The sequence below is a fragment of the Danio aesculapii genome, chromosome 12 (genome assembly GCF_903798145.1).
Source record: "Danio aesculapii chromosome 12, fDanAes4.1, whole genome shotgun sequence".
In the NCBI taxonomy this organism is placed as follows: Eukaryota; Metazoa; Chordata; class Actinopteri; order Cypriniformes; family Danionidae; genus Danio; species Danio aesculapii.
In genome coordinates, this window is record NC_079446.1 from 36,685,936 (window position 1) to 36,713,424 (window position 27,489).

Genomic DNA, 27,489 nt, shown 5'->3' on the forward strand with positions numbered 1-27,489 from the left:
GACAGGGGTGTAGTGCATGGATGGAGGAGCTCAGGCTGAACTTCAGGCTGTTTTGTGAAAAACCCTCCCCGCGCGGCCGCCAGTTCAGCAGCTCTCGTGTCTCGCTCTCTCAGTCGGCGCGGGCTGGAGATGAAGATGGCGGAGCGGCGGCGCGGGATGCGTTTACGAAACATCAAAGTTCTTTCCGCGGCGTTCTTTTCATTCGGATTCTAGAGACCCGCACCGAAAGCAGCCATTTAAAACGGTAAGGCGATGCTTCCCGAGCGCTGTGTTGCATGCGTGAAGTGTAGGGCTGTTTGCTTTCTCTGGAAACGCACACGCTGGTTTGGCGTTGACTTCACTTGCAATGTGGCAGTGCGATAGATGCAGGAACGGCTCATTTTGCCTTCAGGTTTTAGCAAATGCGGGATGAATGAGTGTTGCGTGACACTTCTTCAGCTGGGTATGTACTGTATAAAGGGGCGTTTTCAGATTCAAGACAAATCAGTGCTGTTTGTTTGCAAAGTTGTGATGTTTAGCAGTAGTCTATAGTCTTGAGACCATCACTTTCTCTATGGCCAGTAGTACACTATGTCGGGAGAGACCTGTCAACATGTTTAAATGTCTCTGGAAAGAGGTTTTGTCAGTTTGTAGGTTTTGTTGAGCTTTTATAACCTAATATTTGAAGTAAGTTGGCTGTTACCATAACAATTACCAATAACTGTTGTTTTTAGATGTCTATTTAATCTCTGTAGTAATGTGTGTGTATAGATATTATGAGAAGACTCAAAATAGATATTATAAATAATACATTTTTAATTGGCTAATCACTGTTTTGGGATGCAGAAGTTTGCTAATTTATTTATTAATTGGTGTTTTACAATTTAAATTGAACTAATTACTGAAGCAATAGCTCACCCAAAATGAAAATTCTGCCATCAATTGTGTTTTTTGTTGAACAAAAAAGAAGATGCTTTGTAGAATGTTGGAAATCTGTACCATTGCCTTCCATAGTAGGAAAACAAATACAATAGATCCCAGTGGTTACAGGTTTCCAACATTCTTCAAAATATATTCTGCCTTCAACATAAAAGATAAAAAATAGTTTGAAACAAGTAAATGATGGCTAATTTTTAATTTTTGAGTGAACTATTCCTTTAAGATGGACATTTAATATTTAAGAGACACCTTGCAATTATCCTGAAATAATTCTACACTTTAGGGTTTCAACAAATGCTTGGCTAGTATTTATTGGTGACCTGTACTGATATATGGATTGATAAAATACTGTTGAAACCAGTTATTGTTCTATCTCTATTATAAAGGATCTTTTGTTGCATTTGATCCAAAGCCCCAACAAACCTGTGTACAGTGTCTTTGTGCTAAAACATGACTTATAATAGTTTTGCTGTTGGCATTTGGGGTATTGTCAGCATGCAGTCTATGATATTCCACCAAGGTGTGTGTGGGAAGTTTCCTCCTGACGTGTTTTGTTTTGTCTCGCCTCTGATTTGCACATCAAAAAAATGTTTTTAGAGAGCGGATCCAAAAGGAAGATGTTCTGATGAAGTTTGCTGTCATCCCAACATAAGACTATTGGCTAAATGACATATTTCAAGGTTTACTTTTTGAGATGCTCATTAAATCTCTGTGTTTTAAGGGAATACGTAGACTGTGTGATTAGGAAAGCATCTGTTTTCTTGCTTGTGAAGGCTTACAGCAAGATAGTTTCACTGAATGTGCGTTCAAGCACACCCATATGTGTGATTTTTACAACATTAATTATAAGACGAATACAAATTAAGTCTGTTTTAATGCACTTCTGATAAGATGTTGGTGGTTCCACGTAAAAATGAACAAATCTAGAGTAAAAAGACACAAAAGAATGCAATGAAGGAAGAAATGACTATTGCTGGTGGAATCAGTGATGGCATATTTGGAATGAAATTATAAAAGTCGTGGTTTTTTTCGACGTTTCAACTTCAGCTCAGTAATTACATTCAGCGGCTATTGAAGTAGGAGAAGAGAGGAATAAAAGAGCTTCCGCCTCCTTTGAAACGAACCTATTAATGCCTCTCGTTCGAATGAGGAACCCAATGAGTGCTGGTCGGAGAGCTGAAGAAGAATACCAGTCATTGAGTGCCTCATTGATGTCCTTGATGAGTCAGATATAATTAAACATTGTTGCTCGTGGGCTTCATTCTCCAGGATGTAATTTGCTTCATGAAGAGCTTAATCAGTGCTCAATAAAAGTGGAGCCAATTCAGATTACGTGCTTGCTGTGTAAATAGGCCTACCTTATCTACTTGCGACAAGCACCTCCTTCAATCTGTCATACCTTTAACACAGTCTCACACACACAAATCAATTATGTTTTTTAATATAATGCACTATAGACATTGGATGATAACCGTTTTCAAGGTATACAACGTTTCAAAAAAATCAAGGTTTTAAAACCGCCAAACTTTTCTGTAATACCGTTCCTAAGGTATGTGTAAGATTTTTTAATTAACTTTTTTTCAGTATCTTCAGTTTCAGATTCAGTTTTAAATTGTAAAGAAATCTGTGTTTTTGAAACAAATGAAGACAGCAGAAGTCAATAATTCATTTTCATTATTCTGCCTGACATGTTTACTCTTCCAAAATATTATAAATGTTTCTCAAAATAAAATATATTGTGTTCAAAAGGGAAAAAAGTTGTAGTTTTTCATGTTGTCCCCAGGGTCTTAAAAAGTCTTAAATGTTTTAAATTTCAAAAACAAAATTTAAGCCCTTAAAAACTATTAAATTCACTAATATATGCTATTGTGAGACCTAAATACTTTTATAAAACAGGTCTTCATTTTCATAAATTGCCCATGTAAAGCTATGGCCAATTGGTAAAACCAACAAATCCATCAAAAAAAAAAAAAAAGAAACGTTTAGCAAAATTGACAAAGCTAGGGTGCTGCCGGAAGTGGTGTTAGTAAGGCCAACAGGGGGTGCTCAACTTTGTTTGTGTGGGTCCTAACGCCCCAGTATATTGTATACTACTCAGGTATAACCAAGGTCTGACTCTCTGTGGTCATTAAAAATCCCAGGATGTCCTTCGAAAAAGAGTAGGGGTTTAACCCTGGCATCCTGGCCAAATTTGCCCACTGGCCTCTGTCCATCATGGCCTCCTAACCATGCTCATATCATTATTGGCTTCATCACTTCATCCACCAATCAGCTGGTGTGTGGTGTACGGTCTGGCGCAACATGGCTGCCGTCACGTCATCCAAGTGGATGCTGCACACTGGTGTTGGATGAGGAGATCACTCCCACTGTGTAAAGCACTTTGAGTGTCTAGAAAAGCGCTTTATAAATGTAAGGAATTATTATTATTAAATAGACACAGTTCTTGAAATGCACCAATATAAAAATTTTAGTCAATACTGATAACTCTATACAGTTGAAGTCAGAATAATTAGCCCCCTTTTGAATTTTTTTTTTCTTTTTTTAATATTTCCCAAATGATGTTTAACAGAGCAAAGAAATTTTCACAGTATGTATGATCAAGTTTTTTTCTTCTAGAGAATGTCTTATTTGTTTTATTTCGGCTTGAATAAAAGCAGTTTTTAATTTAGCAAAATCCATTTTAAGGTCAAAATTATTAGCCCCTTTAAGTAATTTTTTTTTCGAGAGTCTACAGAACAAACCATCGTTATACAATAACTTGCCTAATTACCCTAACCTGCCTAGTTAACCTAATTAACCTAGTTAAGCCTTTAAATGTCAATGTAAGCTGTATAGAAGTGTCTTGAAAAATATCTAGCAAAATATTATGTACTGTCATCATGTCAAAGATAAAATAAATCAGTTATTAGAAATGAGTTATTAAAACTATTATATTTAGAAACGTGTTGAAAAAAAATCATCTCTGTTAAACAGAAATTGGGGAAAAAAATAAACGGGGCTAATAATTCTGACTTCAACTGTACATTTAAAAGTCTGTAACCAATATGTAGGTAGATGCATATAAATTTTGATATGGTTATCTTTTAAGCTTGGTTTTAATAACTGAAGGTAAACAATTCCAGGGAACAGCTGGTTTTCTTTTAACATTTAGATCTTTCTTTCCACAAAATGACTTACAAATTGAAATTTTTAACAGTGAACATCTCCCAGACTGCAGAGATTTTATCCCTCTTCAATAAAAACTGGCATAAATAATCCATAATTTATCATATTTAATACATCAAGCTCATATTTTTCTTATTGGGCCAATAACAATCACATTTACAAAAATGTGGTAGCTGATTTTTCATGCATCCCTATTCCAAACATAGTGTATTTATATTTGTTTTGCCAAGGCTTTTATCCAGACTGAGTCACAAATGAGGAATACAACAAGCAATTGGCCATAAAGAGGCATATAACACAAGAAGTGCTGGCAATACAGCATTTCAAACATTGTTTAGAAGAGGACAAGCTAAATCTGAGAGCAATTGAAGTCAGAAGCTTCACTCTTAAAAACGAAGGTTCCTTATTGGCATGGATTTGTTCCATTTAACATCCATGAATCCTTTTTTAGATGAACATTTTGGAGTCTTTATATTCAAGAGTGTTCAGACTGAGTATTCCCACTGCATGAATATATGGATCTGGGGTAAAAATCACATTCTAAGCCATCTTCCTGCTTTTTTTTGGTGATTTATCTATCTTGGATCCTAAACAGAAAGCAGCGAACACATGAAGCTTTGTTCTGTGCTGCTTATATTTATTGAGCACTAAAATGCACCTAAAATAAGGCATATGTGGATGAGAGTCTGAAGCAAGGACTGATGTCTTCAACGTTTTTCTGCACATGACGAGATTAGAAATAACCTCTCACAGTGCAATATCAAATTAAAAGGAGTTGTCCAACTAATGATGCTGTGGTTAAATATGACTTACAGTATCTTATTTGGAAACTACTAGACTATAATTTTGGTTACATACCAAATTATTAGGATCTATATGAATTCAGCTATTGATAAAGTGTCTTTTACATACCTTAAAAATGGGATGTTGTTTTCAGCATGAATAATTTGCTATATTTAATGGAACTAAATAAGGTGTTTCTTGCTGAATTCATTCAAATGCAATAGTGTAGTAGTACTCACAGTGCAACCAATGTCTGTTAATAGTTATGATGATTAATTGTCTGTTGGCTGTTTCATAGTTTAGACCTTTGCAATGCTTTTTATAACCATTTCAAAGTTTGTTTTATAAGCATGTTGGTTGGTGTGATGGCGTTTTGTTTGTGGTTGTGGAATGATGCAGTCCTCCTAACCAGTATCTATAAAACGTTGCTCGGTGAGTCACCGAATTCTCAGTGCACTGATTCACTTTGAGTTTATTAAGATATTTTGGTGAATTTGGCTTGGTAGCCAGTTGAACTCAATATTAAAGTAGACACGTCTGTATATGCATCATAGACAAAAGACCATTTTAGAACATTGGCTATATGATTGTGATATCTTTCAGGATTTAATTTGTTGAAATTGTAAGACCGCATTCTATTTTTTTGTAGCCTATAAAGCCAGTTTAGCTGGTTAGCTAGGTATGTTTTAGTTTCTTTTGCACCAACTCTGTTTAAGTGACCATGAAGGTTAGCTTCATTGACTAACCTGTTCTGGGACAGGTTATAGTCTGATTTTAAGATCTGATATCGACAGATAAGATCATTTCTTTCAATTTGAAAGAAGCCTTAAAGAGATAGTTTAACCAAAAATGAATCTTCTGTAGTTTACTCATCCTCTATTTGTTCCAAGCCTGTTTGACTTTCTTTCTTGTTTATGAAATCTGTAACTTCTGTAGTATTTGTTTTTCCTACTATGGAAGTCAATGGTTACAATTTTTCAGCTTCTAAAAATTGTTATTGTGTTCAACAGAAGAAAGAAACTCATAAAGGAGGTTTGAAACCACATGAGGGTGAGTAAACATTGTTTAAGTTCTGGGTGAACTTTCCTTTTAAATGGCTGTAGACAGCAAGGTTTGGTTTGTAATAAAGCTGCTGTCTAGATCTTAGGGCCAATTATCAGTAAGACTCTTAAAACATGAACAAATACCCTAATAGCTTGAGTCCCAGCATGATGTGTTTAGTAAAATGACAAACAATTGGGAGGATTACCCAGATCTTGTCTGTATATTTAACTGCGTGATGCTTTCTAACGGTAGTTTCCAATTAAAATTAGATCTTTTAGTAATGCTAATTAAATGGATGGTTCACCCAAAAATGAAAATTCTGTCATCATTTACTCACCCTTTACTTGGCTCAAACCATTATGAGTTGAACACAGAAGAAGATAGGGTAACACTTTATTTTGATGGTCCATTTGAGTAGTAGTATACTGTCTGCTTAATATCTGTTTATACTGCTTCTTCAACAGACATGTAACTGACTATAAGAAACCTTGCAAGTACATGTCAGCTTACACTAACCCCAACCCTAACCCCAACCTAACAGTCTACTTATAATCTAATGAGAATTAGTTGGCATGTAGATGCAATGAAACTTAAATTCAACAAACGGACAAAAGAAAGTTGGAAACCTTTAACCATTGACTTCCATAGTATTTGTTTTTCCTACTATGGAAGTCAGATTTTCAGCTTTCTTCAAAATATCTTACTTTTGTGTTTAACAGATAAAAGAAACTCAAAAAGTTTTGAAACCTCTTGAGAGTGAGTAATTACTAGGGGTGTGATGAGATGCTTACTCCACGAGACAAGACACTAGATTGGGTTCACGAGAACGAGACAAGATTTTTACAATATTTTTAAGAAATCATCAATGATGAAATATTGCAATTGCGGCTAAAATCCTACATGATGGTAAGTTTGATTGTTGTGTTTACATGTCTGTACTGCACTTCAATAATGCAACTGAAATAGGAATACTCCACATGTCTTAATTCTATTTGTGTTTACAACTATTATGATTTTCAGCATATCTAAAGTGCTATTCCATCGCATGTTTACGAACCGGTTAATTTGTGTAGCAGCAGTTGTAGCAGCCTCTGCTTTTGGATGCGGCAACCTTTGAACTCCGATGTCGTCGCAATTTAAGGCTGATTTATACTTCTGCATCAAGCGCACAGGTATGCTCTGGTGCAGCCTTTGCTGTGGCCGTCACTCACGTGATTGGTCGGCTTGGTAGCGCTGAGGAGTGTGGGCAGGACTGAGGGCTTCGCGAACCCATTTAATCTAGTGTTTACAAGTGTGGAGTCCCGTGAAGGAACTCCAGATGGAAAGTTTTGTTTTGTGTTTAATGTTCACTTTTTGGTTTAACTATTTCTTTCTTGTTATTATGAAAAGTATTAACATTTTGCACCATTGTTACAAGTGTACAAACAATAAACTGCAAGAGATTAACCCAAACATATATGAAAGACACTCTTCAAATTGTATATTTGAGACCAGGCATGACCAAACTGTTTATACTAGATGCCGAATTGGTTACTCATTTCATATGTATTTATTGAAGAATGCTGCATCACCAACATACAACCACAGTCAAGCCTCCCTAACTATAAAACATGTTTTATTAGACAGTGAAATTTTAATGACTGTTATTCTTTATTTCTATACAGAGAGCACTTTGAATGCTTTTAAACATGTATCGCTAGTTGGCCTATCGTGCAGCATGTGGACATTTCTCAATAATTTTTGGTGGTGCAATATATATCACTCATACATTAAACCAATTCTAGCCACATTTTAGCTGATTGCACAGCCTCTCTATCTCTATTGGAGGTGTCAGTGTCAGTATGGGTAAAAACACTATAGTATTAACTATAAATTACTATAGTATATTTTCATGTGGGTGCCTGACGACTGAAAATAGATCTGTAACTATTTTCTCTTGTACTTTTTACCTTGCATTTTTTTTTTTAAACATTTGTTTATGGTTGTTTTCACATTCTGATTGCAATGTCTAATTATTAAATGGTTAAAATGATTATAATTAAATGAAATATTCTTAAGAATAAAATATTATGCGTTCTTAGGAGGAGTGTACTTCCATTATGATGCTATTATAGTGTTAAAATGGTAATGGCAATAAATTTTGGTGCTATAAATCGTACCACAAGAATTTAACACAAGATTTTATCATATATCAAGCTGAAAAATCATATATTATGCTTTTTAAAGAGCCTCTATCAATCATTAAAAAGGTCATATTTTGGTTTTGGGGGTCTCCGACAACAGACTGATATGCATGCAAGGTCAAAAATCACTTTCATTGTCTTATAATACGCATTTATTTTTAACTAAATATGCCAACGACTCTCATATGATTTGTTCAGCGATTCATTTGTTCCCAAACCCCTCCTCAGCACGATGTTATCTGCGCTGATTGGTCCGATGACCCAGTGTGTTGCAATTGGTCGACTGCGTTCAGCTCGAGTTAAACACCAGCATATTGCTCTATTCTTAACCATGACACACATTCAGTATCGATCCACACAGTGGCAAAAGCTGATCTATTTTGAAACTTGATCGCCACACATGTTTAGGAACAGCTGACGGTGGCCATAGCAACAACAAATAGCAGAGGATCACGAGCTCACAAATGCATTTAAATACGTAAACAAAGCGTCACGCGCTGCATTTTCAACATGGTTTTAGACGCGGTATGAGAATATAAAGGGTTAACCAGATAACCAGGGTTAACCAAGCAACAAAACACAATTAAATACAGCTAGAGCTAGAGAAAACAAGGAGGCAGCCATTTTAATGGCACTTACTTACTAGTGTGAAATGGAGGAAGAAACTGGTCCATGAACTGTGTACTCTTATAGTTCCTGTCAAGCTCTGACAAAGTCCCATACAGCAATTGTCTTTTCTGATCCTTCCTTTAAAAAATGGTAGACGAATCCCCCGTTGCAGGGTAGAATATTGCATTAATCACCACAACGTTCACTCATGTTTAGTCATGATGAGTCTCACACACATATGCACTCTGCTAGCGGTTGAAGTGAAAGGCACGCTTTACCGGATCTGGCATATAGAATTGGCATTGTTTTGTGTCGACATCGATACGAACACGCAAAAGATCCATACGACGGACGACAACTCTTTTAAACGACTCGCAGTTTAATTTTTTTATTTAAAAATCAAGATTTTTAAACTGGGTGCACGTTCAGATTTAACCCTCAGCTGGATGTTTACACACTGCATGGAAGGTCATTTTCAAAAACTCATAATAGGGGCTCTTTAATATAAATGTTTTATTTTTATTTATTATTTAAATAGAATTATTTTAATATAATTTCTCTTTGCGAATTATGTAGTTCTTAATATGTAATATTTTTAATCTATATTATATTTGCCATGAAATAGCCATAAGTTGCTCATGTGGCAATAAATAAACAAACAAAAAAAATGTATTTACATGAGTCATAAATTTATGAGGGAGCTTCTTTGACTAATCCATTTTGTCTTCTTATAACAGATGTAAACCCCTCATGATGGAGCCGTCGTGAGCTTCAGTATGGGAACGTTCACATTTAAAGCAGCAGGTGAAAATGTCAGCTCGGTTTAAACTAGAATCAAGATGCTAACAATAGAAGGCAGAGGTAGCGTCTTGAAGTCTCCTAGACGAGTGCGTCGTCCTGTCCCCAGGCTGTAGACTCTGAGATCTCTTTCCGAGTGGGAAGTTAGGAACGGATGGTAGCAGTGTTGAAAAAGCCTGTGGGGGGGGAGGGTGGCGGGCTGCTCCGCGGGGAGCCAAGAGCTGTCTGGTCAGGGATCAAATTCTTGCACTGTTGGCTTGCTCGCATCCATAATTCATGTGCTTTTTTACTTGCAGAGGAAAATGGAAAATGTGCTGTGCTTTTTCCTCCAACTCTCTGCCGCTCTCTCTCTCTCGCTCTTGTATTTGCTTTTGTCCTTTCATTTCATCAACCCGTTCCAAGTATTCTCTCCGACATGAAAGAGTCCGCTTGAAAGCAGGCATTATTTGCTGGGAAATCTATAGATTTTTGGGCTTTGTCAGATTTTCATTTTTCAGCCTGTGCTTCTTCCTGTGGCCTTATTTTTCTTTGCGTTGCATGCTAATGTGCTTCTTATACAGGTTAGGGATGTGTATTTTTGTAATATGCTTACCTGTGGATTTCATCTGACCTTGATTTCACGTTTCTTTGGGGCGTTTGCATAAAAACTGTTTAGATGTAGGCCTGCACAAACTATCATTTCAGCATCGATATCGCAGTGTGCTCATCTGCAATAGTCACATCGCAAGTTCTGTGATGTTGAGTCTGAATTAGGGCTGATAAACAATATTTTATCGAATTGTGATTAAAATTTATGTCAATAACAATGATAAGCTCTGGATTTTTTACTCTATATTGGTCTAAGAACCGAAAATGCAATGGATCCTTTAGTTTTTGTGGCTTCAGTCATTGTTGGGGTACTTTTTTAAATCTGGAAGCATTAACAACTTAAATCGAAATATCGATCGTTATCATTCAATATGGAAAATAATTATCGAGATTGCATTTTTGCCATATCGCCCAGCCCTAGTCTGAATTATAGTTGATCGGGAGCTACAGAGCATATGTGGTTTGTAGACTGCTAAATTTAAGCATAACAGAGAAAATTAAAGTGTCCTCTGCATGTGTTTTTAAGGCCTGTGAATGTGCATTTCAAGAGTGTTTAAAACATTTGGGCACGAAAATGATGATGTTTGGAGGTGTAACAAAGTTGTATTTAATTAGTTAAACTGGAAAAAATGATATTGGAAAAAATCTTTGTCTTGTTCCTAGTCCAAATATCTACATTTCAAAACCGAGATTATTTTACTTTCGCCACTGGCAAACAATTTTTTTTGTTTTAAGGAAAAACTCTTCTGAAGGTGACACAAAACAATATTTTTACTTGTTCTAAGAATATGAAATATTTCGACTAGAAATGAGACAAAGCAAAGTAAGAAAAGCTTTTTTTGCATTGTGATTATACAATTTCTATACCTGAATACTGTTAAGGGGGTCAAACACCAGAAGCTGTGCTCGGCACCGCATAGCGCCACGCAGCGCCATACATTTCAGAATTATAAACATAGGTTTCAATCAGGGTACACACACCGGCGCTGCAAGCCACGATTCATATTTCTGCCGTGCCACAGAGCGCCATCTGAATAGTTCTGTTTAAAATAGCATGCGAATGTGCGCATCTGGTGTGCGATACTTTCAACTGACATGTGCATGCCGTGTTTCGGCGCTGAGGGGCGCATCCGGTGTGTGATGGCCTTTAGACACCACAGAAAACTGTCAAAGAGCCATTCAAACCATCTTGTAAAACTGTATTCATACTGTGATATTTTATTTTTCTGCAATAAATATTTTGATATCCAATTTTTCCAATATCGTGCAGCTTTGTTTATATGTGTACTTTACATTTTTTTTAGCTTAAAAGCACAATTGTTTGTCACAGGAGGCTCAAACACAAATGCTGATTTCACCTGCAACAGCTTGGGGTTTAGTGTTTCAGTTCACACCTTGTTTGAATTACCATAATAATGAGATTACTACATGTAAACATTGAATTCTCTGAGTGTTCTGAATGATTTTCATGCTTTTACTTCAGGATCGTGTGAATAGCAGACGCTTCAGCATTGATGTAGTTAGGCAGCTATTTCAACAATTTTTCTGTTTAATAATGTCTAAAAATAGGGTGACATGGTGGCTCAGTGGTTAGCACTGTCACCTCACAGCAAAAAGATTGCTGGTTCGAGTCCCAACTGAGCCAACTGGCATTTCTGTGTGGAGTTTGCATGTTCTCCCTGTGTTCACGTAGGTTTGCTCCGGGTGCTCTGATTTCCCCCACAGTCCATGCACTATAGGTGAATTGAATAAACTAAATTGGCTGTAGTGTATGAGTGCGTATGTGAATGAGCATGTATGGGTGTTTCCCAGTGTTGGGTTGTGACTGGAAGGGCTTCCGCTGCATAAAACATATCCTGGAATTGTTAGCGGTTCATTACGCTTTGGAAACCTCTGAAATAGAGACTAAGCTGAATGAACGAACTCCTATAGACCACTCTTGTGGAACATTATATATTTAGACTGTTAATAGTTGGTAAGTAGTTGTTTTGCAGTTAAGTTGATATGATTAAGGGTTAAGAATATGGATTTTCATTACAAGTCAGTATGCAAGCTAATTAGTAAGTTAAAAGTGGAAATTGGTCCCCATACTGAAGTTTTTTTTAGGCACATGCAGAAAAAAAGGTTATTTTTGTATATTTATCCCTCAAACTACACATTGGTTTTGTTGTTAATAGTACTGCCAAAGAATGGCTGGGTTGTCATTTTGTAATTATGGTAATTATAACATTCTATGAATGCAATATGCAAATCTGGCATTAGCATATTGCTAAGTCATGTTTTCAACATTAGACTACACATAATTTGAATAAATGTAATACATTTTCAAACATTTTGTATTTTGATTAGATCATTCACACTGATTCATTTTGCTTTTATATGCTCTGCCATATACTTTCTGGGTTATCATTTATTGAAGTAATTAGGGCTGCACAATATATCGTTTCAGCATTGATATCGCAATATAGTCATTCACAATAGGCAAGGCAAGTTTATTTATATAGCACATTTCAAACACAGTGGCAATTCAAAGTGCTTTATATAAACAGGAATTAAAAGGGAAAAGTGAAAATAAAAATAATATAAAAAAAGATTAAAACACATCCATTTTGGCACATCAAACTGTTCATTTCATCAGTGCATTGGCAGAGGGTGTCAATGGGGCTGTAGTCACAGGCAGTAAGACCAAGTAGATTTGAGTGTCTTTAGTATAGCTGTGGTAGGAGATTTGGTTCTTTCTCATTATTCGGCTCAGTGGGAGCATATAAAGGTTGAACAGGAGAGGTGCCAGAATTGAGCCTTGTGGTACTCCACATGTCATGGGTGTCCAGCTCGACCTATGGTCACCTATACTGACATAGTAACCTCTCCCTTTAAGGCAAGTCAATAGTCTTGTGACAATATTCGCATCGCAGCATATACAATGTTAAGTTTGTATTATAATTCATTATTTGAATGTGTTTTTGATTGTATATTGACCTTAAAAAGCTTCCAGGCATAAGAAATTGTACCATTTGTGACTTTAACAACAATGAATTTTATTGAGTTATTTTTATTTTTACGATTCAGTTACTGTGCTTAAATGTCTTTAGACTCAGAAAATGCTAAACACCTTTTCTTGATTGTATTCATAGATTTTGCATGAAAATACTCACATGCAAGTTGAAAATGTCCCAATCCCAATTGATCTAACATTATAAATTCTTTCCATATAGAGATATTAAGTCATCTGAAGTAGTTGTATTCATGTTGCATTATATATCGCAAAATTAGAACATATCGCAATGCTAGATTTTTCCAATATCATTTATGCCTAGTAGTAATTACAGTGTGATTTCACATTAGCATGTTGTAAGATAACAATATGATATGCTGAGCATTATAACACACTTACAAAAGGCTGAAATCGACATTTATATTAAATTACATTTTACTTTAATTGTTTTATTAGGACTCAATGTGTGCTAATTAAAAATTAAAAGCACTAGTCAACCTTTCTAATTAAGCTCTTGACCACTGTCACCCTCAGTTACACACAGATGAAAGCCTGAATATTTTCTGCTCTGCTTATCTTTTTAGAGGACTTAACGCAATAAAGATGTTTGCGTTCTCACACAATGAGATATTCGCTGTCCTAGAAACCCCCACCTTGTCAGATGCAGACCGAGTCTACATCGAGCACAGCAGGGAATGTGTTTTCCTTTCCAAAATCTGTTAACTCTGATAAATCCATTTTCATTCAGTTCAATGGTTTTAGGTTGGGAGAGAAATCGTTCGCTCCTGCTTTTTATCCAATCGATTACCCGTTTTTGTTTGACCAGCTGCAAAAGCTCACACGGCCGCCTGCTCATATCTTCATAATAAGGTCAGCACACACAGATTGTAAGACCACCGCTTCTCTCGCTGGCAGGTAAACCCTAGCAGCGCTTCTTAATCAGAGATCAGACTGTGTTGTGATTGCTAATGGAGGCCGTATGTTATTTACTCAAAATGTTTTCCTCATAGACTCTCACGCTAATGAAATCAGGATGATCGGCTCCTTATTGACCTAGTGAACTAATCTGAGAATAGATCTACTGTAGAACCGAATTCACTTTTCCTCTGACCCAGCTAAGTGTATTGATCTGTCACACCACATTTCCTTGAACATTTAGCAAAACGAAACACAAGCAGGTGATTTTTTTTATTTTTATTTTTTTCCCCATTTAAATGCACAGGTAGACATTTATTTATTTAAACAGTGTTAGGGAAGCTTGAATCATTATTTTAAGTGCTACAGTCCAGCTAGATTTTGCTAAGGTATTTAGTTATGCTACAAACTGTAAAAAAAACAGAAAAAAAAACCTGATCTCATGACTATATATTGAATATATACTATAGGCCTATTCACACTGCACTGACAGACGGCAACAGACACTTCGTGGGGTTTTGTTAGATCAAGTGACATCTGTCGGAGCTTGTTTTCACAGTTTTGAACATCTGAATGTTGAGAAGTGACGCACTGTAATCTGGTGATTGTCTGCGTTGGTGAGTCTGTCGGTGCTAGGTGAATTAGTTTTTTTTTAAAAACAGTGTTTAACCCTAAACGTAACTGCCAGTGAGTGTTAGCAGAATGAATTAAATTGTTAGAATTCATACAAATTAAGTTTGTAATGTCAGTACACTTTTTTTTTTCATTGACTTTTACTTGGATGTAGGGCTGCACAATTTATCAGAAAAAGATTGTTATCATGATTCGACCCCCCCAAATGATCTTAATCCAGCATTTCTATGATTCAGCCAATTATATTTTCAAGTTCAGGAGGGAAGCATAAAGGTGGTCGCACAAGTAACCTTCCAAGTTCCAAGTGTATATGAAATTTAGCGTTTTAACCAACTGTAGACTTACACATTATTGTTTATCTAACATGTTTGAGAACTAATAATAATAGCCTACTCATATTGACCTTTATTTTACATCTACAGATTTGGTAGAAAATTGTGATCTTTATCTGAAGCAAAAAAAAAATTAATTCTCATTTTAGCCAGAATCGTGCAGGCCTACTTGTATGCATACAGGACAGGGGGAAAAACGAACCTGCCCAATGCCGGTTTAGCCAATTATATTTCAGCCTTTTTTTGCCTTGTTGGTAAACTGCTTATTTCATTCATTCATTCAGAAAGGCTCTCAAAGTATGAGCTCTTAACCGAAATGTGACCTCCGGTGGTCAGTAGCAAACTCCGAAATGAGACGCACATTTAGAGTTGCACATTAGATTATTAATTAGTAAGTAATTTAAATATTACGAATGTTAACATACGGGGAGCAGGTTACATTGTGTCCTAACAACAATCTGATACTCAATCTGGCAACCTGCGCTTGCGTGTGTTTTGATCCTGGAATGCAATACCTAGTTCAAACACTGGGCGTCAAACTTATATTCTGCACCTTTAATTGTTATCTGTTAAATCCACTTAAATTTGTTAAGTTAACTTAAGCCCTGTGTACACTGTGAGATTTCAGCCACGGTTTTGTCATCTGAGACTAATTTGGGAAATCCTAAAAAAAATTCCTGAAATCCTAGGCTAAAATCGGTGATCTTTGATCGTTGGTTTGACATGTTCACTGACAGCTGCTTAGTGCCCGTTGCGATCAGATTTTTCTTTCGATAAAGTTCTGGCAGTGTCAAAAGGTTTCAGACACTTTCCTGCAGTGTGACAACTAGGCTTGGGCCGGTATAAGATTCTGATGGTATGATAACCTTGGATAAAAATATCACGGTTTCGCGGTATTGTGATTACTGCTCTAAAATATATTCCTTTTAAATGTCTGGGTAAAAAATAACTTTTTTTTTTTCAGCTTCAAACACAATGTTTTATTTTGAGAAACATTTATGATATTTTGGAACAGTAAACACGTCAGGCTAAATGAATTTTTGACTTCTGCAGTCTTCATTAAAAAAAAAAACAAACAGATTTTTAGCAATTTAAAACGGCACCTTTTCTGCTGGAGATTCTGTTGTCCTAAAAAAACAAAAAACGAAAAAGTAAATATAAAAATCAAACCGCGGTATACCTTGAGAGCAGTTATTGTCCCTTGCCTAGTGACAACAGCTGCTATGAGTGTCAATCTAAGAACCAATAGAAGCTCCGAATTCCATGACGGAATCCATGCGACAATTCAAATGGCCGCGGGGAAATGTCAAAACAGGTTTTTTTCTTCCTGGTTTTATTATTGAGGCGTGCTGTGTGCAAAATTGCCGCTACAGTTTGTTTACATTTGCTGTGAGGAATCATTTCAGAACGTGGGATAGTGAAAGTGTCACGGGTGGATGACGTCAAACTCCGGGGGTGTTTTCTTTCGTGTTTGCTGCATCTTCATTGTCGTTCAGATTGACTTTATGACAGCTGAGATCTTACAATGGGAGCCATGTTTGTGCAGTCTGACATGCTACAGTCGTTCAGGATTATAAAAAATTGCACAGTGTGAGCCGACCTTTAATCGATTTGTTCTGGGACAACATGAATGAATTGTGTGGAGCCCTACATTTTTTACAGTGCATGACTCCTAAGTCACTCTAAAACTTAATTCTCACTAAAAACCAGTAGATGACACAAGTTGTTGTACTCTTTTGGTTTCTAGTAGGTGTTCACAATTGACTGTAACTGTATATAGCAAATCCCCATCAGTCACCATCGGTCATCACTGCTGATTTGCATTCATATCAACACTGCTTATCTTCGTTTTTATGACTTGTGATCAACTCTCCAACTCTAATTGCGCCTAATGACTTCCAATGTTGGTGCAATTGTGAACACTGCCTGACACAGACATACTCAAATGTTCATTCTGTTTGTTATTTCATTAACATTGGGTGTGTCGCCTTTGTTTAAAGTGCCCATTAGAGCGACCCATTTAGATCTGCCTTTCATTAACCACAAGACCTCTCTGCATTCATCACAGCACGACGGTCCACCATCAACAAAACCATTAGTTTATTTGTTTTTCGTCTGCGTGTATCTTTATTCCCCGGGATTTAAAAAGACGGGTGTTTTTCTTCATATTGGATTGCTTTCAGTCTTGCATCATTTCCTTGTTATGTGCTTTGGACTGAAGACGCTTCAAAGGCTGTCATCTTCATGCCATAAATGGAAATCCCTCATTATGGCCTTTCATATTTCTCGGCCATCGTTTATCACGCTCGGTTTTCTGTCCGAGAAATTAGTATAAATCAAAGCTGTATATACTGCAAGGCGTGAAGCATATGCTGTTGATTTCTCTAGTTAATCCAAATCGCTTTTATAAACCGAGATAGATGCACCCAACCTTGTGCTGTAAGTCAGTCCTGGTCACGTTGTTCATTTATTCTCCTTTAGCCAGCATGGGAATCATAATTAGCTCTGCAACAAGAGAGCTTGATCTTTGATGTTGTTTTCTACATCACTGGACAGAATGATAGCTTTCAAGGTAAAGATGATGAATTGCAATAAGGTAAAATACAAATACAAGCCAGCAGCATCTCCCATTTTGTCTGACGTAACCAGAAATGGATCTTTCTGAAAATGTTCTTCAAATAACACACTTAAGAATTTTAGTTCTGGAGCTCCAGAAGCATATTAGGGTCAGTCAGTTCTCCCATGGCAGCAAATCCCTTTTCCCTGTACCAGCTGTACTCCTGCATGTCTTCAGATGTGATGTCTTCATCTTAAAAGCACAGTTCACCCCAAAATAGATGTTCTGTCATCATTATTCATCTTAATGTCGTTCCAAATCATACACTCCTTAAAAGTTTTCAGAGGCAGGTTTTTGCAGTGATTCTTTATAATATATATGAGCAATTCCATTCAAATGTCAACCTTGCCATGAAAAAAATTACGTTTTTGCCAAAATAGTAAAACCGTTTCTATGTTTTTTGTGTAGGCTTGTATTTTACAGTGCTTTAAAAATACTCAAAAATGCAAAGACACATCCATAACCGCTTTTTCCTCATTAATGCAAAAATGTCAAATCAAATAAAATCAATCATGTTTGTTGTATAGTGAGGCAACTCTTATCAATTTGATTAGCCTCATTTCTTTTGGGTAGTGCAGTTTAATTCACAGAATTTCTACAAAGTATGTTATATACTGTAAACTTGCAGACGTTTTTGTCACATCCATAACACATCTTATTTTCCTAATTTAAAATATAGAAAATGTTTACAGATTGATATTTTTCTGCTCCCACAACTCTATGGATAGTTGTTTTGAAAAATAAAAAGAGATGTTTCAATATAATGTTAACATAGACTTCCTCTGTGAATTTATGTTTTTTTACTGCAAATGTCACATCCATAATGCTGGAATTGCTCAAATATTTTTGATTCCTCTATTAACATTTTAGTAAATAGTTCTTTACAAAAGACATATATTTATTAGCATTTACATCTAAAAGCCTTTTCCATATTATACAGTTGAAGTCAGAATTATTACACCCCCCCCAAGCCCCCCCCCCAAATTTCTTTAGAATATTTTTTTCGACACATTTCTAAACATAATAGTTTTAACAACTAATTTCTAATAACTGATTTCTTTTAGCTGTGCCATGATGACAGTAATTAGTATTTTACAAGGTATTTTTCAAGATGCTAGTATTCAGCTTAAAGTGACATTTAAAGGCTTAACTGGGTTCATTAGGAAAGTTAGAGTAATTAGGCAAATCATTGTAAAATGAAGGTTTGTTCTGTAGACAATAAAAAAATATATGAAAAATTTGCCTAAGGGGGGCTAATAACATTGACCTTAAAATGGTTTTTAAAAAAATTAAAAAGGGCTTTTATTCTAGCCAAAATAAAACAAATAAGACTTTCTCCGGAAGAAAACGTATTATAGGAAATACTGTGAAAAATTCCCTTGCTCTGTTAAATATCATTTGGGAATTATTTGGAAAAGAAAAAACAATTCTCAGGAGGGCTAATAAATTGGACGTCAACTATAAATTGTTTTAAAGGTTCCATCAAAACCAATAAAGTACCTATATTTTTAAGAGTGCAACTGATGGCAGAATTTTCATTTAAGGGAGAACTGTCTCTTTTAAGAATTTGAGTCTGCATCTTAAAGGGACAGTTGACCCAAAAATGAAAATTCGCTGTTAATTCACTCCCTCCAGAGGCTGTAGATTAAAGACAATAGTGTTGTAATGATGTTCAGTTTCTTGCACAGTCTTGAAAACAGAATTATTAGCCCTCCTGAATTATTAGCCCCCATACATTTTTCCCCAGAAAGATGATTTTTTTTTCTCAACACATTTCCAAACATAATAGTTTTAATAACTCTTTTCTAACAACTGATTTCTTTTATCTTTGCCATGATGACAGTACATACTATTTTACTAGATATTTTTCAAGATAGTATTCGGCTTAAAGTGACATTTAAAGGCCTAACTCTGTTAATTGGGTTAATTATACAAATCATTGCATAATGATGGTTTGGTCTGTAGTGAATCGAAAAAAAATATAGCTTAAAAGGGCTAATAATATCGACCTAAAATGTTCTTTAAAAAATTAAAAACTGCTTTTATTCTAGCCGAAATATAACAAATAAGACTTTCTCCAAAAGAAAAAAATATTATGGACCTAACATGTTAAACATCATTTGGAAATATATCATCTTATTTATTTTACTTTTTTGACTCTCAAAGTGCCACTAGCTTTTGACTTATTACCACAATTTAATCTAAAAATAATTATTGAACTGAAGAAAAAAGCCACATAAATCTTGGAAAGCCTGAGGATGACTAAATAAACAGTACATTTTTGTATGAACTATCCCTTTAACGTGCAGAATTGTCATTTTGACTGTTAGATCTCTTCTGCAAGTAGATGAATTTTCATTTTGCCTTCATCTTGAACACATGCCTATGGGACTGACCTCAGCACTGAGAGCAAACACTGATTATTGTGCTGCACAATACTGCTTTGACTTGTTGTGAAGCAGTGCTAGCCATTAATTACAAAGATGGAGTGTATGAGGTGCATATATTTGCATATATTTGCATCTTTAATGCCATGGCTAACTATTTTTTTGATGCATATAATGTGATGGATTGGTAAGCGTGCAGGCAGACCTTGGTTACAGTCAAGTTCACTGTAAAATATAGGGCAGAGGGTTTATATTAGTAAGGAATGGATTTATTGATAAGATTTTGCTAAACATTATGGGTATAATGGTGCACAAAAATGGATCTGCTAATGTTGTAAACTATATAGTGATCACTAAACTATATTAAAGACTATATCGACAACAGAGCAAAATCTGTAAAATTCTGTTTTTTATTATAATTAAGGCTCATATAAAAAATTGTTCATAAAGTTAAGCTTTTACATTAAAGTCTAATTCCAAAAATCTTATAGTGAAGTAATTAAATAATGGAGTTTTGAATAATTGATATTTGGGTTTTATGGTCGGTAACAATTGTGTCTTGTGAGATAATGTGTATACCAAATGATCATATTTATGTTAAAATAAATTTGTATTTTAAAATGCAATATTTATTGTATCAGACACAAAATAGACATGTCAATTATTTTTTTTAAATTAAATAATAATTTAATATTAATCTGACCAGTTAACCGTTAATAATCGGTTAATGAGCGGCAATGTCTGTAGGCAGAATTAACCAAAATGACCACCCTTAGTCCAAAGACATGTGCTGTAGATGAATTGGGTAAGCTGAATAGTGTATACTTGTATGTCCTGGTCCTTCAGATTTGGGGTTGGGCTAACAACTTGCCTCATAAAAACTAGATGTTACGAAATGCCAATATGGTGCGGCTAAATATCAACTTAAATAAGCAAGCAAGTAAAAATAATATGTACCAAATATCATTCACATTTGTCGAGCTAAATGAATCATCTTCGTGTTCACTATTGTGACTGATGGCATTAAATGTGTTTTAAAACAACACTGTGTTTGTTTGGTACACATGCATTCTGAACCGAAAGACCCATATTGAAAATGTTATGCCATTACATTACGCGTTTCACAATAATTAATATATCGACTTATCGTACAACACATGGACATGATCTCAGTCATTTTTGGTGATGCGATATATCACCCATAAATAACCAATTTTAGCTGATTGTGCAACATCTCCATCTCTATTGGAGGTGTCAGTATGGTTAAAAAAACCTATAGTATTTACTATAAATTACTATAGTATATTTTCATGTGGGTGACTGAAAACTGAAAATAGATCTGGTAGCAAATATCGCAGCCTCTGTTACTTTTTACCTTGCACTTTTTTGTTAACATTATTATTTATTTAGGATACTCGTTTTCATATGCTGATTCCAATGTCTATTTATTAAATTGGTAAAATGACTATAATTAAATGAAATATTCTAAAGAATAAAATATGTTGTGTTCTGTTGGAAGACTGTACTTGCATTGTGATGATCATGTATTGTCATTCTGGCATTATATAATGAGTGGCGTAAAATGGTCTTAAAATGACTAACGTTTATCACAATATATTTTGGTGCAATATATCGCACAACAAAAAATAAATATCGTGACAGGCCTATATTACACACCTATAACACACATCATGTCATGGAAAATATACAGAAAGAAAGAAATGCACACAAAAAGACACACTCCATTTTCTCATTCAGCAGCGTTTGGCTGTGTAATAGGATACTCCACTTTTCTTTAGTCTTTCTGAATCCACAATGAGATTCCCTCTCTCTTTCTGCCTTTTGAGTACCGGCATTAGCCAAGGGCTTTCTCACTGCAGGATTGTGTGAAATGATATGCTTTGAATTTGAAGCAGGTACCTTAGATTTTAATAGAGGTCAGAGGTGGAAAAAATGCATTGTGGTCAATAGTTAGGTTAAAGGTTGTGGCTGTTGAGTAACAGTTGGAATGATTGCTTGTTTTAGGTTGCCCAGTCACAATGGTTCTCCTATATAGTAATGGATCAATGGGGAGGTTTGCAGCTGCGGGGCGTCCCGCAGGGTCTCTAAATCCCCCTGTCTGTACTTAGGCTGAGCCGAGCATCTCTTAGAATACCAGTAATGCTCTGCCTGTCTCCTGGGGTGCAATCAACTGAAACTGGCCCATAATCTCATAAAGAGAGAGAGAGAGAGAGAGAGAAAGAAAGAGAGAGAGAGACTCAGACTCAGTGTCTTATTATGAGAATCTTCACCTGTGGTTTTTGGCATGAAGTCTCTCAGCCACGCTGTGCACGTGTCATAACAGCGGCTACACCTTGTCATTCAGCGCTTTCAGCACTGCTAGAACACAGAGTTCACTAGTTAAATTATGTATGAGTTATGAACATCCTCAGAGAGACGGGTTGTACTTTCGAAGGAGATGTCTTGATCATGTACTCCTAAACATTAAAGATGTTGTCTAAGTCCTGTGGAGCTCTGTTCTGACTTTGCCGCCTCTGCGCCGCTTTGCCGTCTTTAGCCGTGTCCTCCTGCGCCCCGCAGTAGTAATAACTCTTTCGCGAGCAGTAGTTGCTGTCAGTGACAGGATGGAAAGCTTGCCAGATTCAACCTCAGGCCCGGGTTATGGGAGGTCGTCCAACAGCCGGATTTCTATGGCGTGTTTCCATAGGGCCTCCACAAAGAAACTGATTAAAGGTGTTCTGCTGTGCTTTGAGAAATGGGTGACGGGACTTTAGCTCAGGCTCGACAGCTGTTGTCAGGTGGTTTAATGAATTTCTTCATGACTAAGTGGATAACTCTTTTGTTCTCTCTTCTTGTTTTTTTTTTGTGTGCATATTTTTGAGCATAGTTCATTTTTTATAAATCAAAAAGTGTTTGTTTTTTTTTTTCCCAGAGAGACCAGTCAGGCAGTGCTGATCCTCCCTATACATGGAGTATGTGGGTTGCGTATGGCCCCTGAACCACCAGGGGCTCCTTGCTATCAAAGAGTATATAATAACTAGAGCTGCGCAAGAGAATATTGTATTCCTGTTTTATTTTTGCTTCCAGCGATCATGGAAAAACTATAAAAAGATTATTAAAACTGGCACATTTCATTCGTTTTAATGCTACATGTTGTCTATGTAAACGTCAGAATCAATCGATTCATGTAATGGTATGTGACTGACTTTATATTATTAAACAGACACCCTGAGTAGCTTCTGCACATGCAATTTGATGAGTCAAAATAGACACTTTGCAATACCGGTGTGTGCTTTGACAAATGCACAACAAATATGTTCTAATGTCCATCTTGTTGTGTTTTATTTTAAAGGGGGGTTCAGAGTGTTTTTAAGCCTTTGACTGCCCGCTCATGGTAGACTAAATGGTAGACCATGTTTTGACTGTTTTAAATAATGACTGTTAAATTAATTAAAGAATGACAGTTTTAAATAATGACTGTTAAATTAATTAAAGAATGACTGTTTTAAATAATGGTTTACAGACACAGCATTGTTGGTTTCAAAAAATTCAAACAAACAAAATCTTGTTGCACTACTACACTTGATTTTGGATTTATTGTAAAAAATAATAATAACCACAAGAAACAATGTTAAATGAGAATCTGAAATATTTTATGGTATACTTCAAAACATAAAGATGATTTGGTGTTCAAAGAGGTTTTATTTTGAATATTTTTAGAAATAAATTAGTCTTACACTTCATATTTTCAGATTTTTCATAGTATATGTATTAATTCCGATACTTTTACCATAAACCAACATGTTGATATTTTAGAAATGATGGAGTGTGTTGAAAAAACTGCATTGAGTGTGTTAACTAGCGACATCAGGAGTTAAGAAATGCAATCCAAACATTTTTGTCTTGGTGGGGTAGTTAAAGGCTTAAGGCTTGATTGTGTTTATGGGGTTCAAAACAATGTATGCTCGTGCTTCATTTGTAAAAAAAAAAAATCACATGATTTTTTTCACATATCTTACCTTAATTTTAAACTGCTGCTCAGCTAACATGAAAACAATTTCTTGGTTCCTCATATTTCTTGGTTCCTCTGAAGACCCACCCTCAATGGGCTCTGGAGGTCAGCTGACCTAATGTGTTGTGATTTGTGGATCCGCTTGCTTCACTAGGAAATGTTTTCTAGGAAATCATTACTTTCTTGCTACAACATACAGTTAAATGGCACCTGTTTTACCCCTTTTTCAAGATTTAAGAGAAGTCTTTTGTGTCTCCCAGAATGTGTCTGTAAGGTTTCAGCCAAAACACCCATCAGATTATTTATTATACCTTTTTAGAATGTTGGATTTTTTTTTTGCTTTGAACACAATGTAGCTGTTCTAGTGGCTTGTGCCTTTTAATTCTAGTTCACCCCACCCACTGTTCCCATGTTCCTGTCAGATTGTGTCTCCGTCTCCACCTCAGCTGCGTCAGCTAACAGACAGACATGAAGGAAGCAGATCCATACTATACATTACAAAAAAAAGTTGATAAATCATAAAAAAAAAGATATCTTAGTGGACCACACATTTCAACGTGGTATATTGTATTAAATGAGCAGAAATGGTTAGGAAAGTAATTGGATGCATGTCATATAGATCTTCATATTTGGTCTTAAATTCTCCTAAATGGCCCTTAAAAGCTAGCATCAGGTCTGCAGGTAGGGAAGCTTGTCCAGTAGTCATCCATGGCATTTCTGCAAAAACTATCTCTTGTAACTTTTATTTTTACACTTCTTATGTAATATGTAGAATTGCATGCATGCTGAATAATGCATTTACATACTTGATGATTTTGACATTGTGCATCATTAATGATAATGGTAATGGCTTTGTGGAATCATACACATGCACATTAAACTTTTATTTAGCATAATGCATGTTCGTTTTGGTGAAGAAATGAAATATTAAGGCAAACTTTAGATTCGCATCTGGAGTGCTGGGTGAAGTTACACGCTACTGTAGCCCACTTAAGTAGTTCTGGGGTGTGTATCCCAAAACCATTGTTAGCTAACTAAGGTTGCAAGTTCTGTTGTTACAAACATAGCTTGTTGCATTGCCGTTTTCCAAATCCATCACTCCAACGAACATTCACAAACTGCATCGCAAACTTTTACGCTTGCAACTACACCTCTAGAGCTGTATTTAGAAGCATAGTTCCTGGTTGTGTTCTAGTTATCCCCCATTCCTTTGGAACGCTTCAACATTTAAACTTAAAATGAATAAAAGAATCATTAAAATTATCACTCTGTCGGCGCCAGTGGTGTAGTGGTTAGTGCGTCGACACATGCACTCCGGTGCTCACGGTGACCCGAGTTCGATTCCCGTCTCGCGGTTCTATGCCGATCCTTCCCCTCTCTCTGCTCCCCATGCTTTCCTGTCAATACTCTCTACTTTCCTATATAATAAAGGTGAAAACCCCTAAAAAAAAAAAATAAAAAAAATAAAAAAATATATATATATATATAAAGTTATCACTCTTAGGTGTAATTTGCTTTGAAAGTATTTTTTACAATTCAGTTTTAGCGATCATCATATTGACAGATGCGTTCCCTTTGTAGTGCACTTTGAAAACATTAATGCCATTTTGACCACAGCCGTGGCTTATGACGAAAGCTATAGGTAAACTATTATTTAAAAGCGTAATTTACGTTATGTCTCCAAAGCTTGTAAAAAAACTAAACAAACATACATTACTGCATACGTTTATTAAGAAATGTGTCTGTAGCTTACTGTAGGCTATATGACATGGGCCTAGTGATTAGAACATTTCTAGTGTGGTTTGAATGTGTCAAAATTGTTAAAAAGTAGACTTTTCAAAAAAAAAAGTATACAATATTATACTTAATAATAATAATAATAATAATAATAATAATTATTATTATTATTACTTGATAAATAGCCCACTGTAAATTACAACCAATAGCAATTTATGATTTATATATGGGATTAGAATGTGTTAGCTAAATGGTTTTTATGTTTTAGCATATATAAAATATTCTCAATAATTTTTAAAGTAAACATAGACCCCATATGTGCCATTTACATATGTTTCAATTAATATAGGAAATGAGTGCATGTTTTTACCAAAACTAATATTGAATTTTTTTTTAAGTGCATGTGTGTAAAAATGTGCATGTGTGCAAAAAATTATGGGCATTTTCTCTAAAGAAGTTGTTACTCCACACCGTTTAGAGCATCATTATGGAGGTTTTACATTATAACTAACGTGGTACAAACGATGTATCTGCAACAGAGAAACTACAGTTTTGGGGAAACACTCCTCACTACACCATTCATTTCCCTAACAATGCATCGTACTATGATGATTCAGCCATGAGCATGCCCATAAAAACAACACCTTTTTGACTATCGCATTTTTGTAGTTTACATGAAGATGATAATGGTATTGTTGTCAAAAACTTTTTTTAAATTTAAAAATCCTTTCTTCTATTGACTTTAAATTTGTATGCCAACCATGTTGTAATTTATTTTGCATTGTATACAGCATCAAAGCACATGGTTTTATGTTTATGCATTTGTCCTACATTCATACCATTTTATACCACCTAAGGAACTGATTTCCACATCACATATTTTTAGATGGAGATGTTTTGAAACTCATTAAACGCTGTCCACTGAACTCTCTGTGGACTAACTCCATTCCATTCTTTGAGACCAGCAGATTGAATTAGCAACAGACATGGTTAACTTACAACTTTGCTGACGTATAACCTCAAACATTTAGTAAAAAGTATCCATTATTTCTGCCTATGTCAGTTTCAACTCCAGTAACTGCACATCTCATCATATTGATACATCTTCAAAAGAACTTAATTTTTAGTTTCTAATTTTGATGTAACAATTTGTTGCCTTGCAGTCCAGTAATAGACTCTTAAATCAGCTTGTTTCCATAATAAAGACTTTTCTTGAATTGCTTGATTCAGTAATAAAGGCTCTTTTTGAATAGCTTGATTCAGTAATAAATAATCAGCTTGATTCAGCAATAAAGACTCTTCTTAAATTGCTTGATTCAGTAATAAAGACTCTTCTTGAATAGCTTGATTCAGTAATAAATAATCAGCTTGATTCAGTAATAAAGACTCTTCTTGAATGGCTTGATTCAGTAATAAATACTCTTGAATCAGCTTGATTCAGTAATAAAGACTCTTTAATCACTCAGTTCAATAACAGACACTTGGATCAGCTTGTTTCCAGAATAAAGACTCTTCTTGAATAGCTTGGTGCAGTAATATTTACTCTTGAATCAGATTGATTCAGCAATAAAGATTCAATGAATCATCTTGATTCAGTAATAAAGATTCAATTAATCGGCTTGATTTGGTAATAAAGACTCTTGAATCAGCTTGTTTCCATAATAAAGGCTCTTCTTGAATGGCTTTATTCATTAATAAATACTCTTGAATTAGCTTGATTCAGTAATAAAGATTCTTGAATCAACTTAATTAATAAATAAAGTCCCTTGAATG

The 27,489-nt window shown here is 35.4% G+C and overlaps 1 protein-coding gene across 1 annotated transcript in view; it reads left to right on the forward strand.

Moving 5' to 3' along the window:
- Positions 1-80: 80 nt before the first annotated feature.
- The window catches only part of ndst2b (N-deacetylase/N-sulfotransferase (heparan glucosaminyl) 2b), a 145,856-nt gene continuing 118,447 nt past the window's right edge, over positions 81-27,489 (forward strand). The window contains exon 1 of the mRNA XM_056469843.1: positions 81-244. The gene's annotated coding sequence lies outside the window, so the exon portion shown is untranslated. The remainder of the gene's footprint in view (positions 245-27,489) is intronic.